The 15221-nt window shown below is 36.1% G+C and overlaps 1 long non-coding RNA gene across 1 annotated transcript in view; it reads right to left on the bottom strand.

Moving 5' to 3' along the window:
- The window catches only part of LOC117065951, a 43383-nt gene extending 28735 nt beyond the window's left edge, over window positions 1–14648 (bottom strand). The window contains exons 1-2 of the long non-coding RNA XR_004430111.1: window positions 14590–14648; window positions 13484–13625 (exon numbers count right to left, since the gene is read on the bottom strand). This is a non-coding gene — a long non-coding RNA (uncharacterized LOC117065951). The remainder of the gene's footprint in view (window positions 1–13483; window positions 13626–14589) is intronic.
- Window positions 14649–15221: the final 573 nt, after the last annotated feature.

Below are 15221 nucleotides of genomic sequence, written 5' to 3'. Positions count from 1 at the left end.
ACTGGCAGACCACAGTAACATTTTGGGTCTCCTATAGTTAATGCCAGTTTATAGCCAGCTTCCAGTAATACCTGAAATATCTGATTACTTCCTTTTTCCCAGTGAACAGTCACTCTGGTAAACAGCTATAGGTCTCTTTGGGAAAGGCTGGAAGAAAGATTAATAGTATAAGTTTTTGGCAGTGTAGTGGGATCCTTCCTCAAGGATCCTCAGCCTCCTCTTCATTCAAGGGGTTCTGTTCTGCAAACTTGCTCAAGTCTGGGGATTGATAGAGGGGTCATGACTCTGTTTTTACTACTCAAGTTAGAGTTTTGTTTACTTGAGCTAAAACTCTCAACTTTTACAGATCAAGTAAGAATTTAGTAGGCTTCCTACCTATTTCACTTCTAAAAACACTATGATCAACTAACTAATGTCACAGGTCTCTGTGAGTCAGATTATTGCGACTGCCGCTCTGACACTGCTGTCCATTATGATATCCATGCCCAACTTGCCTTTTGAGATTGAATGTCACCACTTTACCCCTGCAACCCCAGGGATCCAATTATTCCCATTGTATTTGGGCTTCTTAATTCAGTAGTAGCAGTTCCCACTATAATTTCTAACCTACAGAAAAAAGCAATCACAAAGCTCTTCGAGGATATTGGGACTCCCTTCACAAATTTATTATTCACAGTCATGGTGAAAGATACATCCTGTGGACCATTCTTGGGTGGGTGAGCAGGTCTTAAATGATAAATCTACCCTAAAATACCCCAAATCCTGAAGACTTTGGATTCTTTCCTCTAAATATACCATGGCTGTTCTGTCATGTCAACTGCACTTAGAGTGGGGCACCTTTTGGTCTATGTTTCAGCCAACCCAACAAATAGCTAAAACCCTTTCTAATCCTCCAAGCTGCAACATTAAACTCAGAATATCTGCTCAGTGAGAGCATATCAAAATATTTGGCCTGATCCAACTTTATGCTTCTTCTAGCATTATTCCATACCCTTAATATCCATTCCCACATGTATTCCCCAGATTCCTGTCTGTATAAATAGAAAATCATGAAGCTCTTTTCGAGGGTAGTGCATGTCCTTATGGGCCACACGTTGTACCTCACCCTTTCAGGCCTGCTGGAACTTGAGTCAAGTTATAGGTCTAAAAGCAAAAAGGAGTGGTGTGGATGGTTCCTGAGGAGAATCAACAGAAAGCCAGAACCTTGCTTCTTATTGGTTTTTCATTCGGAGTATCCAATGGTGATATTTTGCCTATCTCTATTGCTATATCACACTATGGACTATCAGTGCCATCTTTGCTACTGGATATAATCATTAGTGTCTTTCAATATAGTCGGATTAGAGAATTAATTACAGGAACTCCAAAACATTTCAAAAAATTCATCCTTAAGATCTTGTTCCTCTATCACCACTCTTAGTACTGAAATCTGTATCAGTCAAGGTCTCCAGAAAAATAGAACCAATAGATTAAGATCAACATATATATATATATATATATATATATATATATGTTAACCACTTCTACAGTATACATTCATTGCAACAGCTAGATGAGCATTCAATTAGATTATTGGGTATTACAGCCTGGCTATGTTGGTATATAAAACTAACTATCACAAAGGTGATTACCAGTAGCTCTCATTAGAGTATTATGCTTGACTTACACCTAGGGTGAACGTTCCTGAAATGATCTAGACTGATCTAAAAACATCTTGTCTCAGTCTAACTTGGACATTTTGAGGATGGGAGTGGAAAGGCAACTTGATTATACCTAAAATCTTTTAAAGTAAGAAATAAAAAAAAAAAGAGTTAAGAGGTCAATGAGGTTGGCCAATTTATTTGGTAGTTGAGGAGCTGAAACATTTTTTAATCCATTAATATATACCCATTATGGCTGTATTCTAACCCTTCTTAGCCATTAAACCAGAGTTCAGAGTGCCTGGATTCAACTTCTAGCTCAGCCACCTTATTTAGGCAGATTACTTCATCTCTATAAACCTTGTTGGAAACATCTCAGGGTTAGACTTTAATCTATGCATTTCTATCTCTCAAATTCATAATGTTTTAACAATTTTAAAACAAATATCAAAATAATAACATATATGTATAGATCTGGTGCAAAATTTGCTTTATTTCCAAAGGACTTGAAGAATTTACATGTTTTCATCCAACACTCTTTTAAAAACAAAATAGCAAATATAAATATACTCTCATTGGAGGAGGGTCGATGAGATTTCCCGGGAGTGATGCTCTGCATTCTAAATCTGAGGCATCCTAACAGGTCCTTTGTGCCCTTGAGGTAAGGTGGGAGTCCATGACATTTGGTACAGAAATTGTTGCCTTTGCCAAATGAAAATGAAATTGACCTATTGGCTGCACAGTTTATATTCTGAATTGTGTTCCCAGGAGTACATAGCCTATACTCTTTTTCTGTTTTCTTGTAGTAACTTAAGAAACAAGTTTATAAGTTGCCTAAAGAGTCAAGACTGCTATTGTAAGGTAGAGGTTTTCTTGAAGGAAAACTAACCCTTCTAGTCATTAAGTTTTTGTCATAATACTCTGGTAACCTGCTCTGGAACAATTAGAGTACTTTCTATAAATATTTCTGGAGGCCTTGAGAGAAAATAACTTTATATTCAAATAGAATGTAGTGGAATATTTTGAAATATAACCTCTTCACCCATAACATCAAATAAGTTGCTGTACCAAAACAAAAATAAAAGCATGAGATTTGACCATGAATTTGAGACCTGTGGCACTATTTTCCAGCGGTATAACATCAGAGTTCACTTGGTTCCTCTGAGTCTCAATTGTCTCTTACAACAATGATATAAAAATGTCTACCTCTCAGTATTTTTGAGATAATCTTATAATGATGTATACGAGAGAGTTTTGTAAATTTCACAACACTGGCAATATTAATAGTTCTCTGACAATCATATGCTCTTATAAATTCAGAATAATTTTCAAAAGAAGCAGATGCTATTTGAGAGAACAGAATCACAATACTATCTTCTTAAAATGAAATCAAAATTTCACAGACATAGCAACATAAATCCACAAGTGTTTATCTGTAGAACCACTGAAATGGGAAAAGATTATCAGTCCTTTGTGCAAAGAATGTCTGGTTACAAATTCGGAAGGGTGCTGAAATGTCAGTTTTACATATCTATTTCTGCTAGGCAGAGAGACTAGTCAGGAGATAAAGGACAGAGTGCTGGAAAACTTGGGCACAGCTTTTATGGAGCAGGGAGGAAACATGAAGGTGGGAGCATCACAGACCGTTCTAATACGTGAACTGTCAGTAAATGTCAAGACTCCAACAGAAACATCTTAGTACCGATAGCATCTGTTTCCCCAGCTGGTCCTCAGCCTGAAATTATAAAGAAAACAATGTGGTGGCAGGAAAGGATCAGTTTGGGAAAGATTAGATTCCATTTCCAGAGCCATAGAATCAACAGGAAGTTCTTGCATGTGATCTTTACTCAAAACTAGAAGAGGAATCCAGTAGAGTACATTTGTTCTGAAATTTCTTTAGCTTGGCCCAGGCTACCTGCCCTTCTCCTTAGATATAGGACTATTTTAAATAATGATATTTAGTAAATGGCATCTCAAATGTACTGGTAATTGAAAATATAAACCTGGATATCATTCTTGAGACCACCTCTCAAATAGTTCTCAAATGGATCCACTTCTCGTCATTTCCACCTCTACCTTTCCAGCCTAGCCCTTTCCTGGGAGTGAGACATGTAGCATTTGAGCTGGATTTTCAATAATATAAAAGATGTCAACAAGATGGAGAGGGGAGGCAGACAAGGAGTTCAAAAGTCAAAAGGGAACAAAGACATTTTGGTAACAAACTGGAGCTAGAATGCAGAAGGAAGCATAAATTCTGACTGTTGAAAATCTTGAATGCCACATAAGGATTTTGGACTTTATGCAAGAGACAAAAAGGGTCATTTGGAGTCTTTGAAAATGACTTTGGCAGGATTAGAACTATACGGCAGATATAGTAAACCAGTTTTTGTTGTCCATTCATCTATCTGCTGATAATAACACGTTAATTATCCGATATGTAATTTTTCCTTGCCCTTCTCCTAAGCTGTGTGCTTTGGGTGGAATTCATTTTACTCCTAGATCCATGGGTAACTCTGTGACTTAGACTTGGCACCCCCAAACTTGTTTTCCCTGATCACTAAAATTGGTTCTGAATGGATGAGTGCTCTGAAAAGCCAATAAAAGGCAATGGGACTTTTGTTGACGCTATTGTGGGGCACACTGTCTTTTTTGTGAGACCCAAATCCAGGAGGTTATAGGTTGGAGGCAGGTATTTATGCAATCATGTGGAGCCTGGAAATGAGGCCCATGTGGAAGAAAATAGAGCCTGGGTCCTGGTCATGTTATCTGAGCTGCCCTCAAAATACCCAACCCTTGAGCTTTACATGTTACCTAAGTCACTAAATTTTCTTTCCTTTAGTTAGATTTTCTGCCTTTTGCAGCAGAAAGAATCCTGACTGAAACTCCAGTGACAGAGATATGTAAAGGCTAATGATGTAAGAATACAGATACCAAAGGGGCAAGAGGAAAATCTGATATATGGGGAAAGGGATCTTAAGAGAGGATAATTTGTATGGTTCCCCTTATTGTCTACCTACCCTATCCAACAGGGTTAGCACTGTTTTTCATCAACAAAGGGGGACTGTTGTTTTCCTCTTATGGGTCTCACCTGGAACCTTCACAACTGTTTAAGAACATTAAACATTAGGATAAGTTTTCATTTGATTAGAAAGTTCTGTCTTTGTCTCCCTCTTCCAAATTATGATCAGATGTAACACACAAGAATAGGCTAGCTCACTTATTTATGCACGTTTTAAAAAATACTTAAAATATTAGGAAGCTTAAGTGAAAGAAGATAAGGCTATTATGACAGAGTAGATTCACTGTGACTCATAAAGCACAATTTTATTTGTCAGGGAATGTATGTAATTGATGCAGAATAAATCTTTGTTGAGAAATAGCAGCTAACACCAAACATTATGCTCTGAGATTCTTATATATATTAACCAGCTTAATCCTAATTAAAGCTCTTTCAGGAATATACTTTTTAATTTTAGTTTACAATTCAGGAAGCTGAGCACAGATAGGATAAATACCTTGCCCTAACTTTTAATGATGCCAGAATGCGAAACTGGATAGTTCAGCTGTACAACCACATGTTTAAGCACTGTACTTGGAGTAAGTGAATAAATGAATAAACAAATAGATCATCCCTTCTTCTTCCTAATGCTGGAAGAAACCTGGCAATTGGATGGTGTCTTTGTAATAACTCAGTTCTGTTGCTCTTCAATAGAGTCATATTCTTTTAATTCCTCAGTTACTACCTGATAATCAACTAGAAACTTTGGGGAAGCTGTATTCTCTATTTCTAATCTCCCAATACAATTTTGTGCACTGAAAAGACCATTTACTCAAACAAAAAGCTTGTTAAATGCTAGTATGGTAAAGTGGAGGACTAAGCGTTATTTCCTGTATTACCTACTTGCAGTAAGGGAGTCGTTGACTCCCTGAGAGTATTTGCCTAATTATGGGTCTGATATCTAGTACTCGTAGCATTTTCTGCTCATGTTGAAATGGATGCCAGGCAGCACCTGTGTGTTTTAGATGAAAGTCTTGCCCAGGAACCAGTGACAATTTGCCCAGCCCACATTTATAGTCTACAGTATTAGGTGGGATGGGTGGCACTGTAATCACTAATCTGACATGAATTAACACTTACCATAATGGCACAGGATTTACCACTTGAATTTGCACCTGAGTTTGTGCCTCTCAGCAACATAGAAATGCTAATCATATCTCATACAGATAGCAATTTAAAAATCAATCTCTGTGTTCATGAAAATATGACTTAATTCTTGGCTGATGTCACTATTATGGGAGGGATAAGATCAACTTCTATTCAAAACTCAGGTCATTTATGCATTTAATTGCAAAATATCTCACTGTCACAAAATACCTCTCCTCCCTTTGTAGATGCATCCTTTTGTGTTCATTATAGTTCTTTCTGCAGCCTTTGACATGGGCAGGCACCTACCTCTTTGCTTTAAAACATGATACTTTTAAAAAGCATTTAATTGACAATAATTGTACATATTCACTGGGCATATAGTGATGTTTTCATATGTATAATGTGAAGTGATCAGGTCAAGTTAATTAGCATATCAATCATCTCAAACATTTACAATTTCTTTGTGTTGGGAATATTTTCTAACTATAGTCATTTTACAGTGGTTTAGAGCACTAATACTTATTCCTCCTACCTAATTGTAATTTTATATCCTTTAACAAATCTCTCCTTAACCCTACCTTCCCTCTACCCTTCCCATCCTCCAGTATCTTCTGTTCTACTTTATACTTCTATGAGATCAACTTATTTTAGTTTCCACATATAAGTGAGAATATGCAATGTTTAGCTTTCTATTCCTGGCTTATTTCACTTAACATAATGTCCTCCAATTCCATTCATGTTGCTGCAAATGACAGGATTTCATCCTTTTCATAGCTGAATAGTATTCTATTGTGTACATATACGACAGTTTATTTATTCATTTATCGGTTGTTGGATGCCTAGGTTGAATCCACATCTTGTCTATTGTGAATAGTGCTGCAATAAACATGGGGGTGCAGATGTCTCTTTGATATTAACATTTCCTTCCCTTTGGATAAATTCACAGTAGTGGGACTGCTGGATCATATGGTAGTTCTATTTGTAGCTTTCTGAGGGACCTCCATATTGTTCTGCAGAGTGGCTGTACTAGTCTGTATTCCCACCACAGTGTATGAGTTCTCTTTTCTCTGCATCCTTGTCAGCATTTGTTATTTTTTGTGTTTTAGGTAATAGCTGTCCTCACTGGGATGTGATGATACCTCATTGTGGTTTTGATTTGCATTTCCCCAATGATTAGTGATCTTGAGTATTTTTTCATATATTTTTTGGCCATTTGTATACCTTCTTTGAAGAATGTTTGTTCAGATTACTTGCCCTGTTTTCAATTACAGTGTTTAGGTTTTTTGTTTGTTTGGTTAGTTTTTGCCATTGACATGCTTAATTCCTTGTATATTCTAGAAATTAGTCTCATGTCAAATAAGTAGTTTGCAAATATTTTTTCTTATTCTATAAGCTGTCTTTTCATCCTGTTAATTGTTTCCTTTCCTGTGCAGAAGATTTTTAGTTTGATATAATCCCTTTTGTCTATTTTGCTTTGTTGTTGTGCTTTCGAGGTCTTATTTACATAACCTTTTTCCAATCCAATGTTCTGAAGTGTTTCTCCTATGTTTCCTTCTAGTAGTTTTACACTTGTAAGTCTTAAATTAAAATTAAAATTTTTTTGTATTTGTGAAAGGTTGAGGTCTAGTTTCATTCTTCAGCATATGGATATCCAATTTTCTGAGCATCACTTATTCAAGAGATTGTCCTTTCCCCAGTGAGTGTTCTTGACATTTTTGTCAATAATCAGTTAGCTAGGAACACGTGGATTTATTTCTGGGTTCTCAATTCTGTTCCATTGGTCAATGTGTCTATTTTTTATGCCGATATCATTCTCAAAGCCTCAGCTTTCTAGTATATTTTGAGGTCTACCAATATGATACCTCTGGCTTTCTTCTTTTTGTTCAAGATTGCTTTGGCTATTTGGGGTCTTTTGTTGTTCCAAACAAATTTTAAGATTTTTTTTTTTCTACTTTTGTGAAGAATGTCATTGATATTTTGATAACAATTGCATTGAATCTGTAGATTGCTTTGGGTGGGATGGTCATTTTGATGATATTAATTCTTCCAATTCATTAGTATGAGATGTCTTTGCATTTGTTTGTATCCTCTTTAGTTGCTTGTAGTTCTAAACAAAACATCAATGTTTTATAGTTTGCCTTATAAAGGTCTTTCACTGCCTTGGTTGAATTTATTTCTAATTATTATTTTCAGGGTAGCTATTGTAAATGAGATTGCCTTCTTGATTTCTTTTTCTTTTTCTTTTTTTTTTTTTTTGAGACGGAGTCTGGCTCTGTCGCCCCGGCTGGAGTGCAGTGGCTGGATCCCGGCTCACTGCAAGCTCCGCCTCTCGGGTTTATGCCATTCTCCTGCCTCAGCCTCCCGGGTAGCTGGGACTACAGGCACCCACCACCTCGCCCGGCTAGTATTTTTTGTGTGTGTGTTTTTTAGTAGAGACGGGGTTTCACCATGTTAGCCAGCATGGTCTCGATCTCCTGACCTCGTGAACTGCCTGTCTCGGCCTCCCAAAGTGCTGGGATTATAGGCTTGAGCCACCACGCCTGGCCAATTTCTTTTTCAACTAGTTCATTGTTTGTGTATAAAAATGCTACTAAGTTTTCATATTAATTTTGTGTCCTGCAACTTTACTGAATTATTCATCAATTCTCAGAGTTTTTTGGTAGAGTCTTTGGGGTTTTCTATATATAAAACCTGTATATAAGATATTGTTGTCTGCAAAATTTGACTTTCTTCTTTCTTATTTGGATGCCCTTTATTTCCTTCTTTTGCCTAAATGTTCTGGCTGGAACTTCCAGAACTATATTGAATCACAGAGGTGAGAGTGAGCATCTTTGTGTTGTTCCAGTTCTTAGAGAAACAGCTTTTAGACTTTTGATGATAGCTATGTGTTTGTCATATATAGCCTTAATTATGTTGACGCACTTCACTTTTATACCTAATTTTTAAATTTTTATCATGAAGAGATGTTAAATTATATCAAAAGCTTTTTCTTTATCTATTGAGAGGAACATATTTTTTTCCTTTATTTTATTAATGTGTATATAACGTTTGTTGATTTGTATGTATAGAACTATCCTTGCATTCCTGGGATAAATCTCACTTGATCATGTTATATTATCTCTTTGTTGGATTCAGCTTGCTAGTCTTTTGTTGATTATTTTTCATCTATGCTAATCAGGGATTTTTCCTATAGTTTTCTATTTTTGTTGTGCAGTTGTCTGATTTTGATATCAGGGTTTATACTGGCCTCATAAAATGAGTTGCAAAGAGTGCCCTCTCCTTCAATTTTTTAGAATAGCTTGAGAAGAATTGATATTAATTACTCTGTAAGGTTTTGATAGAATTCAGTGGTGACGCCATTTATTTACAGACTTTTCTCGGTTGGAAGACTTATTATTACTGATTGGTATATTCTAGTATTCTGTTTTTTCTCCTTGATTCAATCTTAGTAGGTTGTGTCCAAGAATTTATCCATTTCAAATTTATTGACATATAATTGTTCCCAGTAGTCTCCAATGATCCTTTGTGTTTCTGTGGTGTCTGTTGTGACATCTCCTTTCTTATTTCTGATTTTACCTCTTTGGATCTTCTCTCCTTTTTTCTTAGTTACTCCAGATAATGGTTTGTTATTTCCCTTTATCTTTTTTTATAAACTAACCTATTGTTTCCTTGATCTTTTGTATTTTTTGTCTCAATTTTATTTCTGCTTTGATTTTTATTATTTCTTTCCTTCTACTAATTTTGGGTTTGCTTTCTTCTTGATTTTTTTAGTTCTCTGAGATGCATTGTTAGCTTATTTATTTGACATCTTTCTAGCCTTTTGATGTAAGCATTTATTACTATAAATATGCCTCTTAAAACTGATTTTCCACTGTTCCATAGTGTTTGGTATGTTGTGTTTCTATTTGCATTTGTTTCAAGAAATATTTCAATTTCATCCATAATGTCTTCCTTCATCTTTTGGTTGTTCAGGAGCATGTTGTTTCATTTCCATGTATTTGTATAGTTTCAAATGGTCTTCTTGTTATTGATATATAGTTTTATTCCACTGTAGTTGGATAATATGCTTGATATGATTTTGATTTTAAAAACGTTTTAAGACTTGTTTTGTATTCTAACTTATGGTCAGTCCTGGAGAATATTCCATGTCCTAGTAACAAGAATGTGTATTCTGCAACTGTTGGTTGAAATGTTTTATAAGTGTCCATTTTCCCTATGGTGCAGTTTAAATTCAGGTTTCTTTGTTGATTATCCATATAGATGATCTGTCTAGTGCTGAGAGTGGGGAATTTAAGTCCCCAGCTATTATTATATTGGGATCTATTTTTCCCTTTGGATTTGATGTTTGCTTTATATATTTGGATACTCTGGTATTGGGTGCATCTGAATTTACAGTTATTATATTTTCTTGTTGAAGTGATCCTTTTATTATTATATAATGTTTTTCTTTGTCTCTTTTCACAGCTTTTAACTTGAAGTCTGTTTTGTCTGATATAAATATAGTTATTCCTGTTTGCTTATGGTTTCTATTTACACTGAATATCTTTTTTCATCCCTTTACTTTCAGTTCAAGTGTCTTTCTAGGTAACGTAAGGTAAGTTGACCAGCTTAAGGGCCGGTTCACCCTGGGTGGTAAAGCAGACCGTTCCTCCAGCCAGAAGTGCAGTGGTGAGAATTGTTTTCTCTGCTTTGCAGGACCAGAGTCATAGCTGATCCTTGGCCCAAGTTCCACAAATCTAGGGTTATGGCATTCAGGTACCCTTCTGGGTTTGGCATGATAAAGATGGTACCCCAATGCTGGAGAGGTGCCGTGGCTACTGGCTCCAGGGTAGGACACACTCCAGAGGTGGCTGTGGTCTCAAGATGGAACCAGGTTGCAGCTGCTTGGCTCACAGGGTGTGGGGGGTGGGGTAGGGAGTACACACCATGTGCTCCTAATTTGGAACGAGGCAATAGCATGAAGTCCTGACAGCTCTCCAAACTCAACTCAGGGATTTTGAGGACTGTGGGATTCTCCTGTTGTAAAAATTGTGGGTGTTTGAAGTGGCAATGGGGGTTGGTGAAAATTTTCTGCTTATCTTTTCCTTGCAATGGGGAGTCCTTCCTAACTCTAGGCTGATGATATTTGGATGGGGTTGATGGGGCTGCAGACACCAGGTGCCTCCATGCTGCCCTCCTGGACTTCCAATCACCTCAGGTGCCTCTCCACTTCAGTACTCTCCCATTGATTATCCTGTCAAATCTTAGCTGTTTATTTGTTCCCTTAGTTCTTGCTTGCAGACCAGCTATCTCTAGTCAGCTACAATGCCAGCTATCTCTAGTCAGTCATCTTGCTGATGTCACTCCAAGACATAGTATCTTGAAGCCTTTCCTTAGAGGCATCAGAGAGATGCTAGGATTGTTTATTTGTTTATATCTTTAGATAAAAATAGCTCAGCATTAATGATTGAAAAAAGATTTAGTCCCATCCACTTTAAGGTCATGTTTTTGTAGCTCCTCAGATCTTGGCAGTATTAACAGCTTCAGCACTTATATTAGACTATATAAAAAAAGCAAAGCACTTTTTAGGGATTTATGTTTCCCTTGCTGAAGTTTTGAAAACATTTTGGTTGTCTCCCATGGGATGTAATTTCCAAATTCTCAAATTACCCTCTGTTACTTCCTTTTCCAAAAGATAAAGAGCTACATTGCATGCTTCTTTCTCAATACTGTGTATAGTTAATGACATTTTTAAAACAAGATTTTTTTTCTTCTTTTTTGTTTTCCCAGATGCAGATACAAGTGAAGGATAAAATTTACCAAGTAGTGTGTCGAGTGTCTATTGCTGAGTCCTCAAAAGCTATGCATCACTCTGAAAAGTAAAAAGATCTTACTCTTTTAGCATTTCTTCTCTTTTAACTCTCTGATAATCTCATTTCTCTGAGTATTAAGAACATAAATGTAGTGTCTACTTATATATAAATGGGGTCATCTACTTCTGACATCCTCATATTGGTTGATTTGGTAAAGGGCTGCTTGAACTGTCCTTATACTGAATCCATTCAGCAACTCTTACGCCTTTTCATAGTAGCTCAGACAATTTCATCCAGGGCGGAGAGAAGGTTGATGGAACTGGATCCTTTCACTCTGACACATACTTCTTGAAAAAGTTTCAAGAGTGGGTATACACAATGTGTATTTCTGGTCTTTTGTCTTGATGCATTTTCCTCATTATCTAGATTTTCATATGTGTAGTCAATTAGACAAAGTTCCTTTTCTTTGCACTGCTATATTCAGTGAACTGTTGACTATTTCATTAACCCTCTCCTTATGGTCCTAAAGTAGGACCATACGTTTTTTGAATAATATGGTTTTCCCAACACTTTCCTTTTCCTTAATATCTAATTGAAAGTGCTTCTTTATTTATTTTCTGGCAGTGCCACACACTTTTTTGTTCTATTTAGAGCTTTTCTTTGCTGTATGTGTTTCTATATTTTATTATTACTTTCATGAGCAAGCAGAGCCCAGAAATTCCCAGGGGATAAACAGTCTATTGTACATCTCTTTTAAAAATGGGATATGGCAAAAGTTCAGATTATTGTTTCAAAGCAAAAAGTCAAAAGACTTCGCTGGTACTTGAAGGGATAAAGCAAAGAATATGGAGGTGAGGGGTGGAGATAACAGACCTAAATTACACAGTTCATCTTCTGGAAACCTCAGCCAATCCCTTCTTTCTTCAGAATCCCATTGAGCAGACTATCAAAGACCCATCTCCCTCTGAGCCTTCCTCAGTAATATCCTCCTTGCCTTTTGAACTTACCAACTTTAATCCTGGCGGTGGTATTTACCCTACCTTCCTGAGTCATTCTGTGGACATTGTCAACGTTTGTTTCTCTTTCCCACTCCACTAACTAATGTGTATATAAATTGATAGTTTATACATTCAGTGTGTACTTTGGTTTAGTTCTTTGTGCTTGTGTCCAAATGTATAGCACATTTGTCTATCAGAAATGTTGAGCAAGGGGAAAAAAGCAATCAGAAATCAAGTTTGATTTAGTTTAAGTTGACATTTATGAAAATAAAGAGTTGAGCCAGGCTGTGGACAAAGTAGAAGGGAGTCTGTCTGCCCTTCTTACTGTTTATATTAGTCAGTAAGACGAGTAAGGCAGTGAGAAATTAGAGAGCTCTATTTTAGACTGTAAGCTTTTGGGGGAGTACAGAGTAACACTTTTAAAATACATTGCTTATCTTTTAGGATGCTACTTGGAAAAATGTTTCCTTTAATATCACCATATTTTACCTTGTCCAAACACAGAGGTTTTCATAAGGCAGTGATCTCCAAGTCTCTTTAATTTTGCATCTTTATTAGTAAAAATTGGACTGTACAGCCCAATACAGACATATCTATATGGATTATTCACATATATTTATTTTACTTTATACATTGTAAAGCATAAAAATTAAAGATGAATAAGATAAAAATAATTTTTGAATAAAATTATAATATTTTACCCACACTTTAATAGATTATTCAAGCAAATCTGCTGCACATGTACCCCATAATAGAGGCAAGTATATTTGGCTATTTTCCTGCAATATCATATCTTAAGAACGACTAAGTCCTGTTAGTTTTATCTCTGCATTTATCTCAAATTACCACTTCTTTTCTTTTCCCGCCACTGTGGCTTTCAAGTAGAATCTCTTCAACAACTCTTACGTGAACTCTCTTGCTAGTCTCCTTGCTTCCTTTAGCTCTTTTTCCCCATGCACACTTTATCCAGTGGCCTGGATGTTCTCTCCAAAATTCAGTACTCATTGTGTCTCTGCTCTGCCCAAGTCCTTCATTGGCTTTTCATTGCCTGCAAGACAGAATTGAAAGCTCTGAGCATCACACAGACTGTCCTTACTCACCTTCCTGGTTTGCCTTCCTCATTTCCCACCTGCCTCTCTAGCTATGTCAAATTGACTGCAGCTTTTGAATGCACCTTCTTTCTTTTATTTTCACTTTTGTGGTATTTTATCTACCAGAGATGGCCCTTTCTTCTTGTCTACTTATCAAACCTCAATATTCAGTTTAAATATCACTTCCCTTAGAAGGTTTTCTTTACTTCCCTTTGCAGAATTAAGCACTTGTCTTCCTGTGTTTAACACCTGTTTGTGTCAAATTGGGGCAATTATCATACTACTCAAACAATGTCTTGCCATGTCTCTGTGCTCCTAAATGATAGAAACTGTGCTTTTTAAATTTTCTTGAATTATCACTGTCTATCATATAGTAGGCATGAAGCAACTGCCTGATCTTCCTTAACAAACAGAGTGGATGCACAAATATTAATTGAACAATGTATAACTTTGGTGGCAGTGAAGGAAACCTTTTAGTGAGCAGTCTGCAACAAATAATCAAACAAAAATATTTATACAATATATAGAAGAAATACTTCTTGTCTAGAGTTTTTACTTTTTTTTCACAGTTCTTCAACTTAAGGTCATTTTCGAAGTCATGCCCCTTATGTTGACCAGTCAAAATAATTAACAAGGATAATACTAAATAACATTTATGAGTGTTTACTATTTGGAACTGTGATAAGCAATGTATTGCAGTATCTAATTTAGCCATTTCATAGCCCTGTGAAATATTCCATTACTAGTATTTCATTCATCTTGCACATGAGCAAGTTAGTGAGGTTCTGAAGGGTGCAGGGTGACTCTTTCCAATGAAGTGAAAATGACAAGGTTTAGTAGATTTGTAACTACAGGATCTTTACCCAGATGCTCTGCTGTCTTCAGGCTGCATATCTCCAATTCTCTTTTCAGAATACCTACCCTGAAATTCAGTTCCTTCCATGCTCGGTTGGAACATTTCCAGTGTTCTTAGGATATCTGCAAGTTAAATGTAATAAATATGATGGGTTTACATAATGTATGTTCCATACAGTTCCTAAGATTTGAGAACTCTTCAGAAGTCTCCAGACCAGATTCTTTATATTAAAGTCAGATGATTTCTTTCACTGAGTGTTTAGGCTTCACTAGCACTATCTCTTGTGTGATATTATCATATGCCGTAGTTGAGATAAACACTCCTGCAAATGAAGTTTTTTTATTTCTATATGTTTTGGATAATTCTTATTACATCAACAACCTCAGCAGAAATTGATGTTAAATTCATTATTGATTTAACATTCTTCATGGATTCCATAATCAGATTGACCCCATAAATAAATAGATAGACAGGAAGACAGCTTAAAAAATTGTTTGCTTTTCACTATATCAAAATGTTGTTTGCTAATTTTTTAATTAGAAAATTATAATCCATATGATATTCACTAGAAATTTGCAACAAAGATGGGACAAAAGCAGTAAGACAAGAAGAATTGAGTGATGTTTAATTTAAGATGTGAAAAAAAATCTATCAGTTTACTCAACTGCATAAAATGTACAGGTGTTACAGTATTATT

Source organism: Trachypithecus francoisi, unplaced genomic scaffold (assembly GCF_009764315.1).
Source record: "Trachypithecus francoisi isolate TF-2019V2 unplaced genomic scaffold, Tfra_2.0 Lachesis_group2, whole genome shotgun sequence".
Classification (NCBI taxonomy): Eukaryota; Metazoa; Chordata; class Mammalia; order Primates; family Cercopithecidae; genus Trachypithecus; species Trachypithecus francoisi.
The sequence above is the reverse complement of the archived record's forward strand: the minus strand, read 5'-3'. Positions and strand labels throughout refer to the sequence as shown.